The following is a 17,680-nucleotide window of genomic DNA, read 5'->3' as shown; positions in this document are numbered from 1 at the left end:
CAGATTTGGGAACAGAAGAAGGTCAAGCTCACAAGACGAAAAGGAATTTTCTTTACAAGGGTATGCATTATGTATATCGCCTTTCTTTGTGATTCAGACTATTACTTACTTATCTTTGATTGTAATGGCTTGTATCTTGTGACCATGACCCGATAATGCATGCTATATTTGGTCATTTGCTTAATTATGTCGCTTACTAGATTAAAAATAAACTTGCATCCATATCGTTGTAATTAATTTGTATTAATGTTCTCAAAACTATACAATTTGATTCATGTTATAACTAATGTTCTAGGATCAATGTTCTATACCAAAATCGTGACAATCAGTAGCAACCTGCTATGTTCATTGTTGTTTTGAGCTTTCACAGTTCGCGTATAAGTGATATACATGTTTTTATTGTGTTTGTAGCATGCTGAATTACTTGAGAAATTGTTCTCTCCCACATACTGTTTAATTATTCCAAACTTATTTTCTTTCCAGGGAACCGTTAGGGCAGAGAACTCAACCAGAGGCGACCCTCTTGAAAATGTGTAAATCGTTAGGATTATGTATGAATCCGACCATTTAGGTAAGATAGTTGTTTCCTTTTGCTCATTGTGTAGTGTTATTAGGTTTATTTTCCTAAAGCTTGGCCTTCAAACTTACCTTGTTGCTGACTTGCTGTATACTTTGTATATTGTAAATGTTTCTACTGGATTTTACAAGCTCAATAGCCAATGATTTTATTGAAAGATATTTAACTTGAGCTGTGATTCGCATATGATCACAATGACCTTGCCCATCACAACATTAAAAAAGTTGAGCATGATTATTAACAGTGGAATAAATAATTACGACAAATCGACTATATAAAATAATGATCCAGTGATCGAGCTAATTAATACCACATACTCTAGTACACAACAATATTAGTAGAACCATCACCATGGATAGTTTTGTAAGGTTTCCGGCCAACATAGATAGTAGTTACATGTGATAAAATACCAATCGCTATTACATTGAACCCTAGCACATTCAAGCTGAACCGACTTACTCCAAACTACTTGAGTATATGTCCACAGACCTTGTTAGGGGCACAAGTATTTAAGTATTAGTCATAATTATATTGGCCTTCTCATTCACATACTTGTATGGAAGCTGTGTGGCCGTGCCAGTTAAGGATGCACTACTGCCTGCAGCGATAATTCTCCACCTGAGACCCTGAGTGCTGCATAGCACAACCGGCGATCCTTTGGTTGGCATAGTTTGGGCATAGGTCACCAATGTTGTATTCCATTGTATGTTTCCAACACCCACCGCGGTCCTAGCAGAATTGTGGGAATTGACGTAGTCTTGTAAAAAACCGAAAACTTTTTGCACGGCATCTTTGAGGAGTTAAGCCTCTTACAAGGGATTGAACTTTCACGAAATTTAAAAGGAGGGGACTGCAGTTTTGGAAGTTAAAAGCAAGGGACTATGCCTATAACTCCGGTCAAGGTAACCTCCTAGAACCGGTTTCCATGTATTTTAAGATTAATTTTTTTTTTTTTAATCACTGACAAGTTTTTAAGTGCATTGGAAACAGAAAAAGTTTTGCAAACAAAAGTAGCCGTTATACTAGTATTTAACACAAAGGATTTTCTAGGACATAAACTTAATTTGAAGAACAATAAGCACCGAGTTCTCAAAAAATTTGTTTTTTTTTTCTTCAAACAAGCATCTAAAATCTAGGTTTGTCAAACAACCAAGGGAGCCTTTGTGTGCCTCTGAATTTGATCCTGCTGAAAAGGTTGAGTTGCAGTAAGTAAATTATTGTTTCCATACATGTAGTGATTTATGAGAAGATTAATTATGTGATTTATCTTTCCTAATTGATTCCAAAATAATGTCAAGTAGTAGTGCAAATCCAAGGAGGTGTAATTGTGGGCTACTAGTGTCACGCACCAGGGCATGGACAAAAGACAACCTTGGAAGAAGGTTTCTTGCCTGTCCAGACTACTATGATGCAGACACTGATCGAAGGGGATGCAAATTTTTTAAGTGGGTTGATACATAACCTCCCACATATTGGCAGACTGATGTTATTTTAGGGTTGATGGAGGAGAAGCAGCATTTGAAACAAGAGCTGATTTCAATGAGGAAGGATTTGTATGAAGCAAACAAGTACTCCAGGAAGGTTAATATATGCTGATTACACTCTACTCAAGATGAAAAGGGCTGCTAAGTTTGGGACTAAATTTCAAGTTTGTTTCAATGTTATTGTAATTGTTGTAATTTGCCTATGGTTATATGTTAGGCAATGAATGAACTTAAAAAAAAATAGGTGTAGGTTACCTTATTGCTTCTGTTGTGTTTGTTTTGCCCTTGCGCTAGCTTCTGAAATATGTAGTAGAAGCAGCATTTTGTATCAAAATATAAAATCTGAACTGAATGTACTAAATTAATTTGCAATAATAAACTACCTGCAGTTGTTGTGTTGTAATTGTTGTTGTTTGCTGGCTTTGTTGGCTTAATTGAGGGTAATCATCATCCTGAAATGAGTAGACAGTTTGCTCACCAGCAAAATCTGAGTAATAAGCCCCTTGCACCCTTTGTTGCATATTATGCACAGGTTTTGACTCGGTTCTTGGACTTGAAGTATGTACTCCACCCTGTGCAAGTGATAAAGAGCAAAATATTTGTTACACAATATATTTTCTGCAAGATTGTAATATTTAGAAAAAGAGTTTTAAATTTACAGTTGCAACTCTTTGAAAGTCATTTGGGTAGGTGTAAATTCCTACTCCCCTCATGTGCATTGGTATGTGACTGGTTGTGGTTTCCTGTTCCTGTTGTTGCCTGTTCACTTGTTGGTTGCTTGACTTGTTTATCTTGCATCATTTTTTGTTGTGACCTTGTACACCACATACACTGCAAGTCATCCTTACACTTGTCTTTCTTAGCTTCCCAAATGCTGCAACCTCTCCTACTTGCAGCCTTCTTTTCTTCTTTGGCTTGTGCTGCACTTTCTTCAATTTAGGGAGAACCACAACACTGAGGCCCATTCAAAGGCTCTAACAAGTACTGATAAGCCATTAAATATGTTGTCTTGGTGAAATATTGATTTACATATGGCTCGGGATTATCGCCTTTGTTCCACATTGCTACAATGGCATGCTTACAGGGAATTCCACTAAGTTCCCAAGCCCTACAAGTGCATGTTTTGTTGTCTAAGTTCACCACAAATATTTCCTAAGTTGCTCCTTGTCTAACTCCATAACAACACCCTCCATCCCAGTAACCATTCCATCCCCTAACCCAAATCTTATTCCATTCCAATTTTCGCTGAATTCTAAGGCATAACAGGAGCTGCTTTTTCTGAATTTGATCCCTTTTCTTATGAAGTCTCTCCATCAAACCTTCTCTAATGTCTTCAAGCATTGTAATTATTGGTTTGTGTCTAAAGTTGAGGATATATGCATTATCGAACACCTCACTCATGTTATTATCCACACTGTCACAGCATGAACTTGAACTATAAAAAGCCCTGCACCATTTCTTGTAATTTCTAGCCATCAAATCATCGGCTGCATCATTTGAGATTGCTCTAAGAGTTTCAATGTTTTTAAAAAAACTCATTTTTAGTATTACTTTTGGCTATTTTCCAAAACTGTTTTCTGAGTTCTAACCCACCCCCCATCACACCTCTAAAATTGCAATTAACATGCCTAGCACAGACCCTTGTCTCTACTGAAGGCAACACATTTGCTACTGCTGCAAGGAGTCCCTTTTGTTGATTTGACATCATTGTATACCCAACACCCTCACTAGTCCCAAGGTCATCAGCAAGTAGTTCCAGAAACCAAGTCCATGTCTGAGTACTCTCAACTTCAACCACTGACCAAGCAACTGGGAACATTTTATTGTTCCCATCTCTGCCCACAGCAATTAAAAGTTTCCCTCCAAATGGTTCTTTTAAGAAACAACCATCTAAGGATATGAAGGGTCTGCACCGAGCTAGGAAACCCTTTTTCAAGGAGTCAAAACATATGTAAATTCTCTCAAAACACAACCATTCAGCTTCAATTTGATGGTATTTTCTCTGTTACTTCTCTTGATCTCAGCAGCATACCTATAAAGTAAAGCATAATGTTCTTCATACTCTCCAACTATCAATCTCTGACCAATTTGCCTAGCCTTGAAAGCCTTATACCTGCTCACTTTTAGAACTTTCTCCAACCAAATGGTCTTCATAATGTCATGAAGTTTCATATATGGATTGACCTTAAATTTGTCCTGGAAGGTTTTTGCAATCCATTCTGTTGTCACTCTTTTTATTTTTTGAGGTTCTACCACATGTATGGTCACTGATATGAGTTTTAACCATGAATGATTTGCTACTTTGATCCCATGACCCCCAAATCTTCCAAGGGCACCCTTTATCCTTATTTGCACAGTGACAACCAATCCTTTGTGTCACATTCTTTGAGTACTTAATTTCTCTGCCAAATTCAATTGAGTGAGAGGTGATAGCTTCTCTAAAGGCAACAACACTTTCAAATCTTTTTCCAACATAAAAGGGAGAACTTTTGTGAAACTCTTTCCTAGTTTGTGTCTTTTTATGACTTGATTCAGGTTGCAAAAGATACCCAAAATCATCTTCATCTGATTTTTCATCTGCTGAATAATCAGTATGCATTTCATTGTCACTCCCTTCATCTGAGTCACTGTTATATATGTTCTTATTCTGGTCTTTAGACTCATCTACTCTCTTCAACATCTCTATCTCATCTTCATATGACTTTTGTTTCACTTTTTCCTCATTTACTCTATTCCTTGCATTAACTAACTCAATATCATCCTCATCTGATCATTCTGTATCATAATCAATTTCAGGATCCATATCTCTAGGTATGGATGAGAAGCTACCTAGGCCCTCCATTGTAGTTAATAACTGAACTAAAGAACCTCTCCCTAAGTCATTGTTCTGACCAGTACTGATATTACCTAACTCATGCTCTTTATATATACATGAATAAGTCTGAACTCAAGCAAAAGTGACAAGAAAGGATCACAACTACTGCTATCAAACCCCAAGTACCTAATACCAGTCTGCATATCCTTCCTAGGGTCCAAGAAGTGCAATTTCACAATATCAGTGTACCCCAAAGAATCAACAACTTCTTTCAAGTACTTTGCATCAACATTATCAGGAATGTCATCAAAGAGGTTAACTCTACCGCCATTGTAGATTAGGTGTCCTGTGCTTTGTACCCATTCCCCACCATGATGAACAATCATACATGGTTTTAGATTCATGTTATCTGTGTCATAGAGGTATTGCAATTAATCTAATTTATCATTTCATACTCTACTAATGATAGTAATGGCAATGTCAAACAATCAAAAGTATGAACAATCTCTTAAACAAGCATATGTGCATATCAAACAACAATGTGTACTTGAACCAACTTCATTTCATAATAACATGGAACTAAGTCCATTAAACCATTCATTACATCCAAAATATTTAACAATTACATCCAGCATCGTCATCATTAGTTCAAAAGATTTAGAGACAACAACTAAAACAACTTAAACATTGTCATGGCAGTGACAAGCACAAAAAGAAATACCATTGCTTGTCACAAGTCCCTACTACTAGTTGCCATGACAAAGAAAGGATTAGAACTACCCATAAATTTTTACAAAATTAACTAAAAAGAGCTTAAACCCAGCAACTACCCAACCCAAAAACCAACAGCTGCACCAAAATACCCATATCCCCTAGGCTTCCTCCTCCTTGAACAACAATGGGAAGTCGTCGAAGTACACGGTCATGTCTTTGTTGAGCCAGGCATGAAGATCCCTCCCATTGTTGAACAGGACATCCTTGTGGACCCACTCCTGGATGGCAGCCATGGGACCGTTGAAAGGGTAGGTGAACACCAAGTGCCTGAGCGTCCACCACATCCTCCATTTCTTGCAAGTCTGTTCAACGGCATCCCTCCCTTGCCAGTACGTCCACCTTCGGGAACACATGGGTCACCAACAATTCCTGCTGGCTAAAAAGTGGGTGGGCATCTGCAAGCGCATCCATACCTAGGCCATTTCATACAGGGAGTGTAAGACACTAGTGACTAAGGTCTCAAGCACACACACACAAAACTATGAAAACCCTAACAACATAATTAATAATTAATCACACAAAAATTAAATTAAAAGCAAACATAATAAAATAAATATTTCAATGGACAAAGTCAACTACAAATCCTAACATTACAACAGATTCAACATCAACTTGAATTTTTAAACAATTTTCCATCATCAACCAATATATTCACATGTTTTACTTGAAAAGCATGCCAAAAATACTTGTTTAAACAACACAAATTCAGATGACAGCACCAAATAGTACAAAAAATAACTTTCTAACAACTTATTTATTAAGAAAAAACAAGAGTACCCCAAAAAACAACAAACACCATGTGTACAGGACCACAAAAAAGCCAAAATGGAAGGGAATATACCTTCAATAGAACTCAAACGTGAGACTTTTTTCCCAACAGTTTCCTCAAAGCTGGGACTAGTAGGTCAATACATAAGCTGAACAAAGAATAAAGGAATTTTTTTTTTAGTTGGAGCTTTCTGAAAATGGTAGTGTGGACATTAAAGAAGATGAAAGTACTACTTTTATAGGAAAAGGAGGTAGCTTCCAATAGAAGCTTCAAGACCCCCTTCATTTCCCGCGTTCCTCCTACGACTGTAATTACTCACACAGCTCGAGGTCTGCAATTATCAGAGGCTTTTAATTTATTTATTTTTTTAAATAAGTGCAAACTCCCTACAACAGGTTACCACACCGGTGTTTATTTGAACAACCGATTTCAGTCCCCTACATTTACATTTCGTAACTACAGTCCCCTCCTTTTAAATTTCTTGAAAGTTCAGTCCCTTGTAAAAGGCTTAACTCCATCTTTGAGCGAGGACTAGTGTTATGACAATGATGCATGTAACATATGCAAAGGTTTTTGAAAATTTCATTATTGGGCTGTTAATAATTATTTATCAAATCAAGATTTATTGATGAGATGTTTGTGAAAAATTATGTATGTGATGTAAGATTTTTATAGATATAAAAAGGAAAATTTATGTATGTGATGTAAGATTTTTATAGCTATAAAAAGGTAAAATGGTGTATATAGATAAGTTGATAATCAAGCTTTTTAAACTCTTTACCTATTGTACTCTTCAATTCGATATTGATCGGTAAAATACTTGATAAGATTGTTTAAGTGGATCAAATTCAATGCAAAGGTTGTTATATACACTTAGGTGTAAGTTGTATTTAAGGGTAATTTTTCGCTCTTGTTGATGATTATTGCTTATTTAATCATTAATTGAGCAAATAATAACCTTGGGTGGAATAATTATAAAACCTTCTCGAAGAGAACGTATTTGATGCCCTGGAAGAAGAATGTCCGAAGAAAGCTTAGATTGACGAGCTTCTTTGAGAAAGAGCTCATAAATTTCCGAGAACCAGATTTTTGCATGGCCCTTTTCATAGAAACATGACCATTTTCCAATCAAATTATTGAGTCTCATCCGAGCCAGCTCAAGCTTTAGCTCTCGATTTTCTCTCCTAGGCATAATTGTCTTTAAATTTGAATTATAAAAATTAATTAATCATGAATGTGAGCTTGAAAATAGTTAATCTGGACTAATTTAAAATTATTCTTCCTAATATATATAGAGGTCATAAGAACATAAATAGGGTATATAAAACATAAATTAACACCTCGACATCCTAATCTCCCTCTATTGAAAATTGATTTGATGAGAATGAGATAATTTTAGTCTCAATGTTTTTCTATTTTCCCATTTTGATAAAAATGCAACTCTTATTTTCAATATTTAATTGGTTGGTTAACTCTACTGGGTTTCATGACAATTTACTTGCACCCATCATCTCTGAGCTATCACAGGTTTGTGTTAACTTCTGTGCTTTCAACAAGATGGAGCGAATTACCTATCCTATTCACCAGCTTCTACTATACTAATGTAAAATATGATCTTCTTCCTATATTTCCTAAAACTGCTCACTTCACAAATGTGTTTTTTTTTTTTAATCATAAATCTGTTACCAAATTTTTTCTTGTCTGTCCTTGGTTCTCTACAGGGAAAAAATAATAATAATAAGTGGACAAACAACACAATTTTGTTCATTCATTCCTCCTCCATAATTCAATTGAGTTTTGATTTTTCATCTTATTTTCTACTTTCTAAGTATATTGATTGTACTAATCTCACATCCTTTACTTATATTAATGAAAAATTGGCATATTTTTCTTATATTAAGGTTGAGTCTTAAAAGCAAGCTTTACTTTTATAAAAATTATCACCTCATCTTCTTCTGATATTTCCCAATTTATCCATAGAATTGTTTAATGAACTCAAATATTATATAATAATTTCAAATATTATATTTTTGGTGGAGACTTACTCCACACATACACAACTCATTTCTAATTTGTGAGAGCTCATATCTCTCACTATCTTGGTGACTACTTTCCTCACCACATCAATAGAAAGCTATCTTAATTTGTTCACTTCTTACTCATACACACATATTTATAGTAGTGTTTTCCCATTTTCTAGATTTTTCTACACTTATCTCATATGACATGAATTTAGGTCTTCTACATCAAATCTTTTAGATATTTTACAAGATTTTTCTAGATACAAACTTCTCTTGATTTTTCTAGTGTGTACACCCATTTGTATCTCCCCAAAACCAAACCCGGTGATGAGTACCTTTCACGTCGAATCATAATCGAATGAAGTGAAAGTGTGGAAAGTCTAGTTTTGCGGATAGTTTTAATTCTTTTCTTTCTTTCTGTTTTTAAAAACCTATTTTAAGAAAACAGTCAATCCATTTTGGTTTGATCCATGGAAAAGGTCCAATAATAGTGTAGTTGGATGGGGCTTGAAAAGAGCTTTCCAATGATATATTATAAGTCCAATTCCGATGAATGATGAGGAAGTTATGGCCAAATTACTAAACTGGACCCGGGTTGATATTTATATGCGACCCAATGATCTAGAGGAGGGCCTAATATTGATTTATCATTCCTAATGCAATTAGAATTGATTTTAGTCTTCTAGATTCTTCATTCCTAATTCAATTAGCATTGATAAATTGACTTTGGTTGACTTTTTGGAGTTTTAATCAGAATAAAAGAGTGTTTTTAAGGAAAATACGATTTTGCCCTTCTATACGGCTAAATTTTATCAAAACTAAGAAAACGCGTGAAATTAAATACAAGCGCCTGACGACAGGGATTAGCGCCTAGCGCTAATGCTTGGCGCCTAGCGCTAATGTCCAGCATCTGGCGCTAATCTGTTTTATTCTCGTCGAAACTATGATTTGTTTTTCTATCCGTCCGGCTGATTTTCTCTATAAAAAGCCTCCTAAAACCTCCGTTTTCAATCATCAACTCTCATCAAGAATTTCTTGATTTTCTCTTTCTTTCTAAACCAACCCTTTTTACAAACACAATTCCACATACATTAGCACTAGATACACCTAGCATTGTTCGAAGTTGCCTTCGCCCTAAACGTGAAAGGTTTGATTTCTGAGGGTTTGGTTCCAAATCTAGTCTAAATTTTCTTAATTCTTTCTTTCAATTATTTAATTTAATTGTTTGATTTTATATTTTCCTTGAAGTTACTAACGTGTGTATTTTGTTATTAGAAAGAGATACGAGGCATCCAATTCAATTAAGTGCTTTAATTGGTTTAATTGATATTATGATATAGAAATCATGCTTAGATTGTTATTTTGATTCCTAGTATCATGTTAGGATGTTTTATTGCTTTCTAGTATCATGATAAAGAATAAGTTCCTTAAATCAAGTATGATTGTTATGATACTTCCTATTTTCTTTCTAATATTCATGTTGGGGTCAAAGCTTTGATCTTTATTATTTAGTGACATGCTAAGATTTATTATTAATCTTGTTAGTATCATGTTTAGGATCTTGCTATTAATATTATGCTTTAACATGGTTATGATAATTATGATTATGATTATTGTTGTGTCGAATTACATAATTTCACGTAATTTGTTAATTTATATATGAATTGTTTCACGTAATTTGTCAATTTACGAATTGTTTTACGTAATTTGTTAATTTACGAATTATTTCATGTTATTTGTTAATTGACGGATAACTTATATATAATTTGATTATTATTATGTTGTTTGATATATTTATTGTTATTGCTTGATCACACCTTTAATGCATGTTTAAAGGGAATTGGTACTTGTAAGAACGTTTAATAAGATAATTAATAATCTTGTTTAGGGGTTAATTTGATTATAATTCAAGTGATCGCCAATAATAGATTTGTTTGTGCATTAATATTCAACCAACATAGATAAACAAGTTTAGGGTTAAACCTATTGGTTACATGTTAATCAGAAAGCGCACATGAATACGATCAGAATAAAGTAGAGGCCTATAATTAGGGCAGGTTCAATCTCTTTTAGGTTGGATTTGTACCTTCATCCCTGAACTATCAGTCATGGTTCTAGATCTATTGGAGTTGACGATCTCTTTTATCGTTAAAGGGTGTAACCTTCACCTCGTGAACGGTTTACAAGTTCCTAAAACTTGTTGGCGACTCTTTTGCTCTATCTACTTTCCCTTTTGACGCCACCGTACTTTAGTGTATGATCACAGTGGGGTTCAAGCTAGGGGTAATGCTTGAAATATTCCCTACATCTAGTTATAAAACTTCTCTCGAATTTTCTACCTTATTTTAGACATTATTTCTAAACTACTCATTAGCTAGATTAACTTCTTACAAATTCATACTCTTACTCTGAAAATCCTACACATGAGTAAAGATGTAATGCTAGAAGAGAAACTGCACAAAATGACAAATCTCAAATATCTGACCTTGTATTTAAACAAGGGATCACACTCAACCTTTGTCAGTTGGTTAAGGAGCTTTTTAACTAGTGCACCATTGCTAGAAACATTAACACTCTCTCAATCCAACCTTTCTACTGATGAGCGAAGAAATCTCTTTTAACTTTTTAAGCACCTCACTGCAACACAACGAGCCTGTTTTCAACAAAATACTCTGATGATAGTGATGTTAGGAAGTGTGTGACCTCATGGTGATCAGATGATGTTGGTCATGGCTTACACTGCATCTTCTAGGTGACAACTATTCTTCTTTGCAAACATGTCAAAGGAATTGAACATTCATATTAGTTATAATCTTCTTTTTGTTGAAGGGTCCAGCTAACTAATAGTTTGCTAGCCAAAATTATATTATTGAATGTATGATTGTAGCACATAATACTTTGATGCAATAGGAATATTCAAAAAACATAGCACCCACGACATTTTACCTACCCAATCCGTGTTTTAATAAGTGTTACAGTTTGACCAAACACGCATGCCGAGACACGACTTTGACCATTGATTTATCTAATTATATGTTAATAAAATTAGGGAAATTCCCATTGGTAAACCCGTGGTTTTGACTTTTCCCATTGATACACTCATAAATTTTTGTCTTCCCATCGGTACATCGTACACCCATGGTTTGGTCTTTTTCCAACCGTGACTAACACCGTTAAAAAGTATTTCATTAAGTTAAAATAATTAAGGAAAAGACTATAAAACCCCTTTTAAACATATAATGTCTCGATTTGCGTGTCGAAAATTGTTCGGTTAAGGTTTGGGAGTCTTGTTAATTCGTAAGGATCCAAGTTAACCTCGAAATTAGCAAAAAAATAACGCAAATGTCTCATATGCGTGTCAAAAAATGTCTTGATTGCGTGCCATTACTTTTGGAAAAATTGCCCGCAATAATCCGACCTTTCGGCAGTCCGCTGAAAATAATCTCACCTATGGATTATTTTTTAATAATCCCACCTTTACCCCCCCTCCCCATCTTTTTTATTGGTCCCAACCGGTCAATTAACTTGTTATAGCAAGTTACTTGACACGTGTCGACACTGGATTAGTCTAAAAATTAAAAAAAAAAACAATTAATTAATTTTATAAACCACCCACCAGCCAAACCACCATCTCCGCCACTGATCCCGGCGCGCTGACCCCCTTGCCACCGTTCCTGGCGTGCTGACCTTACCTGTCACCCTCCCCTGAACCACCGTCGAACCCCCTCCCCTGAACCACCTTCGAACGCCTTCCTCCTTCACGAAATCTCTCCCTTGAACCATCCTCAAACCCTCACGAAACCAGGATTGCCTCCCTTTAAACCACCGTCGAACCCCCTACCTCCCTCACGAAACTAGGCGCGTCTGAACCCCCTTCTCCTCAACTACCCTCGAACCTCTTCCCTCCGTCACGAAATCCGTTGAACCTCCTCCCCCTGTGAAATCAGGCGCCGCTGAATCTCCTTCCTCCGTCATGAAACCACGACTTCGGTCCCCCTTGCCTCGATTTCTGCCACTCAGCTACCGCTCTCCTTCCCCCGTCACACGAGCTCCGTTTTGATGGTCTGGTGGAGTATTGTGGTGGCTGGGGCTGGTGGTATGGTGGATCGGAGGAGGTGGATGAGTGGCTGCTCCTTTATTTTTTAAAAAAATTCATTTTTTAAATTTAAAATTTTAGACAAATTGTATGGTGACACGTGTCTTTTAAATCCAAAAAAAATATTACCTTTGTAACAGGTAACCGGTAACTTGGGACCATTGGGAGAAGATCGGGGGTAAAGGTGGGATTATTAAAAAATAATCCAAAGGTGGGATTAATTTTAGCGGACGGCCCAAAGGTGGGATTATTCCGGGCAATTTTTCCTTACTTTTTTGTGATAATAATTATTCGGTTAAGGTTTTAGGGGTCATTTTGGCCCTTTATGGGTCTAAATCAAACTCGAAATTGTCTAAAAAAATTAACGAAAATATCTCATTTTGTACGTTATGATATTTCTTATTTTTTTTGTCATGACACGCAAAACGAGACATTTTCGTTCATGTTTTGACAATTTCGAGTTCGATTTAGACCCTAAAAGGGTCAAAATGACTCATGAAACCTTAACCGAACAATTACTATCACAAAAAAGTAATGACACGCAAACCGAGTCGTTTTTTGATGCGCACATGAGACATTTGCGTTATTTTTTTTGCTAATTTCGAGGTTAATTTGGATCCTTAAGGACTACATGACTTCCAAAACTTTAACCGAATAATTTTCAACACGCAAATCGAAACATTAAATGTTTAAAAGGGGTATTATAATCTTTTCCTTAATGATTTTAACTTAGTGAAATACTTTTTAACAGTGTTAGTCACGGTTGGGAAAAAGACCAAACCACGGGTGTACCGTTGGGAAGGCAAAAATTTAAGAGTGTATCAATGGAAAAAGCAAAACCACGGGTGTACTAATGAGAATTTTCCATAAAATTATACGAAAATTGATATTATGAAAGTATTCGTTATAACGAATCTAACAATGTATCATACAAAATACCAATATGTACATATATCTTAAACCAATAGTAAATATTATTGACATGTTTTCTTAATCTTTACCCAGTATTTAATTTTAGCTTGAACTTTATTTATTTATTTATTTTTAGTAATTGTTGATTATTACTCTGTAATACGTGATTACGTAGTACTCCATAATTTTTTTTGGGACTTAAAAAAAATACATCCGGTGACATGGCAAGTGACAATATATACTTCGTACATGAAATTGCTGGAGTTAGAGTGTGATAAATATATGGTTGAATATGATGAATTTAAAAGTGTTTTTTTTTTTAAGTTAAATAGTTTTTTTATTATTATTATTTTTAATATATATTTTACTATAATCAATTATGTTATTATTTTTTCAATTTAATCCAAAATTAAACATTTTTTTTAATTTTAACTAGTTTTGTGTCCGTGAGATGCCCGAGTTGTTTATGGAATTTTAAGATAAAATTATATTATAATTCAATTTAATTGATTGAAAATAGAATTCTAAATTAATTTTTTTTCTACAAAATTTATTTATATTTATCCAACGTGGTACGACACTTGGCGAAAAGTTAAAATAGTATACGATGATGTCTTGTGACCTAATTATAAGTTTATTATTTGGTATTTTATCGAAAATAAAACTCTAAACTAACCCTATTTTTAACTAACTTTTTTATTTTATGAATCTATTTAAATCTATCCAAGGTGGCGCGACACTTGGCGATAAGTTAGAATGCCAAGCGTCACCATTTCGTCACCTGACTAAAAGTTCAGGTTTATATATTTGGTCTTGTATGGACCCGGTCTACATTAAATTATTGTAGACCCAAAATTTGACACTTTCAAATAATATAATCACATTCTAGATGATATAATCACATTTTTAGATGATATAATTATCTTTTTGTGAGTCATATTTTGAATTATATAATCTCATAGTACATCATTTAATGAGATTATATAACTATCTTTAAGATGATAAAATTTAAAAATCATCTTTTGAATGATGTAATTTACTATTTGATACTTTTTATAATGATAAATTCACTTTTTGAGTGATACATATACATAACAGTTTCAGGATGATATAATCACTTTTGTAGTAATATAATCACATTTCATATGATATAATCACATTTCATATGATATAATCACATTCGTATGGTATAGTAGAAGGTTGGGGAGGAAATACAAGTCAATCAGGCTAATTTACAGTTTGTGTAAATCAGGGGTTAATTTCGTCTTTTCAGTCATATTAGTAAGGGTAGTTCGGTCAGCTTGTGCAAACGTTGATATTCATTGCCGTTACCACAAATCCACCTCTCTCTCTCTCTCTCTCACTCTTACTCCCTGCAAATCCACCCCACTCCCTGCAAATCCACCTCCTCCTCCTTCCATTAAAATCAATCAACAAGCACTCCAACAACAACCCAAAAAATTAAATAAAAATGCGAATGGGAGTAATCGGTCACTCAAAACCCAGAATTTCAGCTTCCAATCCTAACAAGTAACAACCACCATGAAAGCTTGATTAACCTCATCATCATCATCATCATCATCATCATCATCATCATCTTCATTCTCACTCCCTCAATTACCACAATAACCACTCAATTCAACCCCCAATTTCTCTCAACCTCCATTTCTATGCAATGAAACTCAAGCTCCAAAACCCATCACCCAATTCTGAAATTCCGCAAAAACCCACCTTATATGGCAGTTTAAAATGTCGCCGCAAATGAAATGCTTTCCCTAAAGGGTTTATATGGCCCTAATTTACACTCTATTCAAGTAGGGTGTCTTTTAGTTTCGCCGCGAAGCTGCCATTGTTGGGAAGAAGAGGACGACGGGAAGAACTGAAGAAGAGGACGAAGATCTTGTAGGGATCGGAAGAGGTCACTACGACTCTCACAAAATCACCAACTCAAGACAATCAACCAATAATTCAAACAAATCAACCCAAATTATTTCACAACCAAATAACCACACACACAACCAGCAATAATGCAGTAGCAAAATAACAATAGCACCAACAATAATAGGAAGAAAAGATAATAATCAACACACGAGACTTTTACGTGGAAAACCCCTTCGATGTGAAGGATAAAAACCACGGGACCGTTAAGGAGTCCACCCTAACTTCTCTTATTGATAATTGAGGGTAAAATAAACCCAAATCAGTCTACAAAAGGTTTATACACCCATCAACAACAACAAACAATAAGAGATGAAAATTAGAGAACAAGAGGAGTAGAAATCACCCAAAAACAGTGCTTCTGTCCAAGGACGATTCTGACCAAACTAGAGCTCAAACGACGATCTCCACCGTCCAAAATGAAGCCCTTGATGTCAGGAACAAGCTGTCAAAATTTGAGGATGATCCAACGGTTGAATTTCCGGCAACGGACAAATCTCTAAAGGCTGTCCAGAAAAATCCGAAAATGAAATACTCACTTTCTCTCTCTTTTGTGTGTTCTCATTTTTTGTGAATGAATTCCACTCCTCACTTCACTTGGCTGCTGCCCTAATCTCACAAAAATTTTACCCCAAAGCTTTCTAAGAAAGCCACCAAAAATAAGCCCAAAAAGACTTACTACAAACTAGCAAAATGTAATAAAATTTGACCAAGTAAAATGGGCCAAATACAAAATACATTTTACCACAAATTGGGCTGGACCCATAACAATCTCCCCCTCCAGCCCAACACGGGGAAGACCAACACGCTTCAAGCATCACTTGAAGCTCATTCCCACAAGCTTGCTACAAACATCAAGCTTGCTTCCGGGAACCATCTTAGTCAACATATCTGCACCATTCTTGTCGGTGTGGACTTTCTTCAGTTTCAAATGCCTTTCTTCAATCACATCTCGTAACCAATGATATCGAACATCAATGTGCTTGGTACGAGAATGGTACATTGCATTCTTACTCAAATCCATAGCACTTTGACTATCACAAAGCACTACATATTCTCCTTGCTTCAAACCCAACTCACGAAGGAACCTTTTAAGCCATAGCATCTCTTTGCCAGCTTCCACAGCTGCAATATACTCTGCCTCAGTTGTTGACAATGCTACACATTTTTGTAGCTTGGATTGCCATGAGATGGCTCCCCCTGAAAAAGTAAACACATAACCTGAGGTAGACTTTCTGTTATCAAGATCACCTGCCATGTCTGCATCTGTATATCCTTCAAGTAAAGGTTTGCCACTTCCATAACACAAACTTAACTTGGAAGTGCCCCGCAAGTATCTGAAGATCCACTTTACTGCTTCCCAATGAGCCTTACCCGGATTGGATAAGTATCTACTCACTAATCCAACAGAATGTGCAATATCTGGCCTAGTACAAACCATAGCATACATCAGAGAACCAACAGCAGAAGAATATGGAATAGAAGACATACTTGCTTTCTCCTTCTCTGTTGTAGGACAAGCTTTCTTGCTTAGCTTGAAATGTGGTGCAAGTGGTGTACTAACAGGCTTGGCATGCTTCATATTGAACCTTTCAAGAACCCGTTCAATATACTTTTCTTGTGATAGCCATAATTTTCCCGCTTTCCTATCACGAGCAATCTCCATGCCTAAGATTTGCTTTGCGGGACCCAAGTCTTTCATGTCAAATGACTTGGACAAGTTTTTCTTCAAGTTGCTAATCATCTCTGAATCTTGTCCAACTATCAGCATATCATCTACATACAAAAGAAGGATAATGAACTTGCCACCAGGGAACCTCTTAAAGTACACACAAGGATCTGCAGAAGTCCGCTTATAACCATTACTTGTCATAAACGAATCAAATTTTCGGTACCACTGCCTTGGTGCCTGTTTAAGCCCATAAAGACTCTTTTTTAACTTGCAAACAAGATTTTCTTTCCCCTTTTCCTCAAATCCTTCAGGTTGCTCCATGTAGATTTCTTCATGCAAGTCACCATGTAAAAAGGCAGTTTTAACATCAAGCTGTTCTAACTCAAGATCAAGACTTGCAGCTAACCCTAGCACAGTTCTGATAGAAGTCATTTTGACAACTGGAGAGAAGATCTCATCAAAGTCAATGCCCTTTTTTTGGTTACATCCCTTGACCACCAATCTGGCTTTCCTCTTCACAATCTTCTCACCATCTTTCTTGTTCTTGAAAACCCACCTGTTTTTCAAGACTTTCTTACCCTTGGGAGGCTTCACCAACTCATAAGTTTCATTCTTCTGTAAG

Source organism: Chenopodium quinoa, unplaced genomic scaffold (assembly GCF_001683475.1).
Source record: "Chenopodium quinoa cultivar QQ74 unplaced genomic scaffold, ASM168347v1, whole genome shotgun sequence".
NCBI classification, from domain to species: domain Eukaryota; kingdom Viridiplantae; phylum Streptophyta; class Magnoliopsida; order Caryophyllales; family Amaranthaceae; genus Chenopodium; species Chenopodium quinoa.
The sequence above is the reverse complement of the archived record's forward strand: the minus strand, read 5'-3'. Positions refer to the sequence as shown.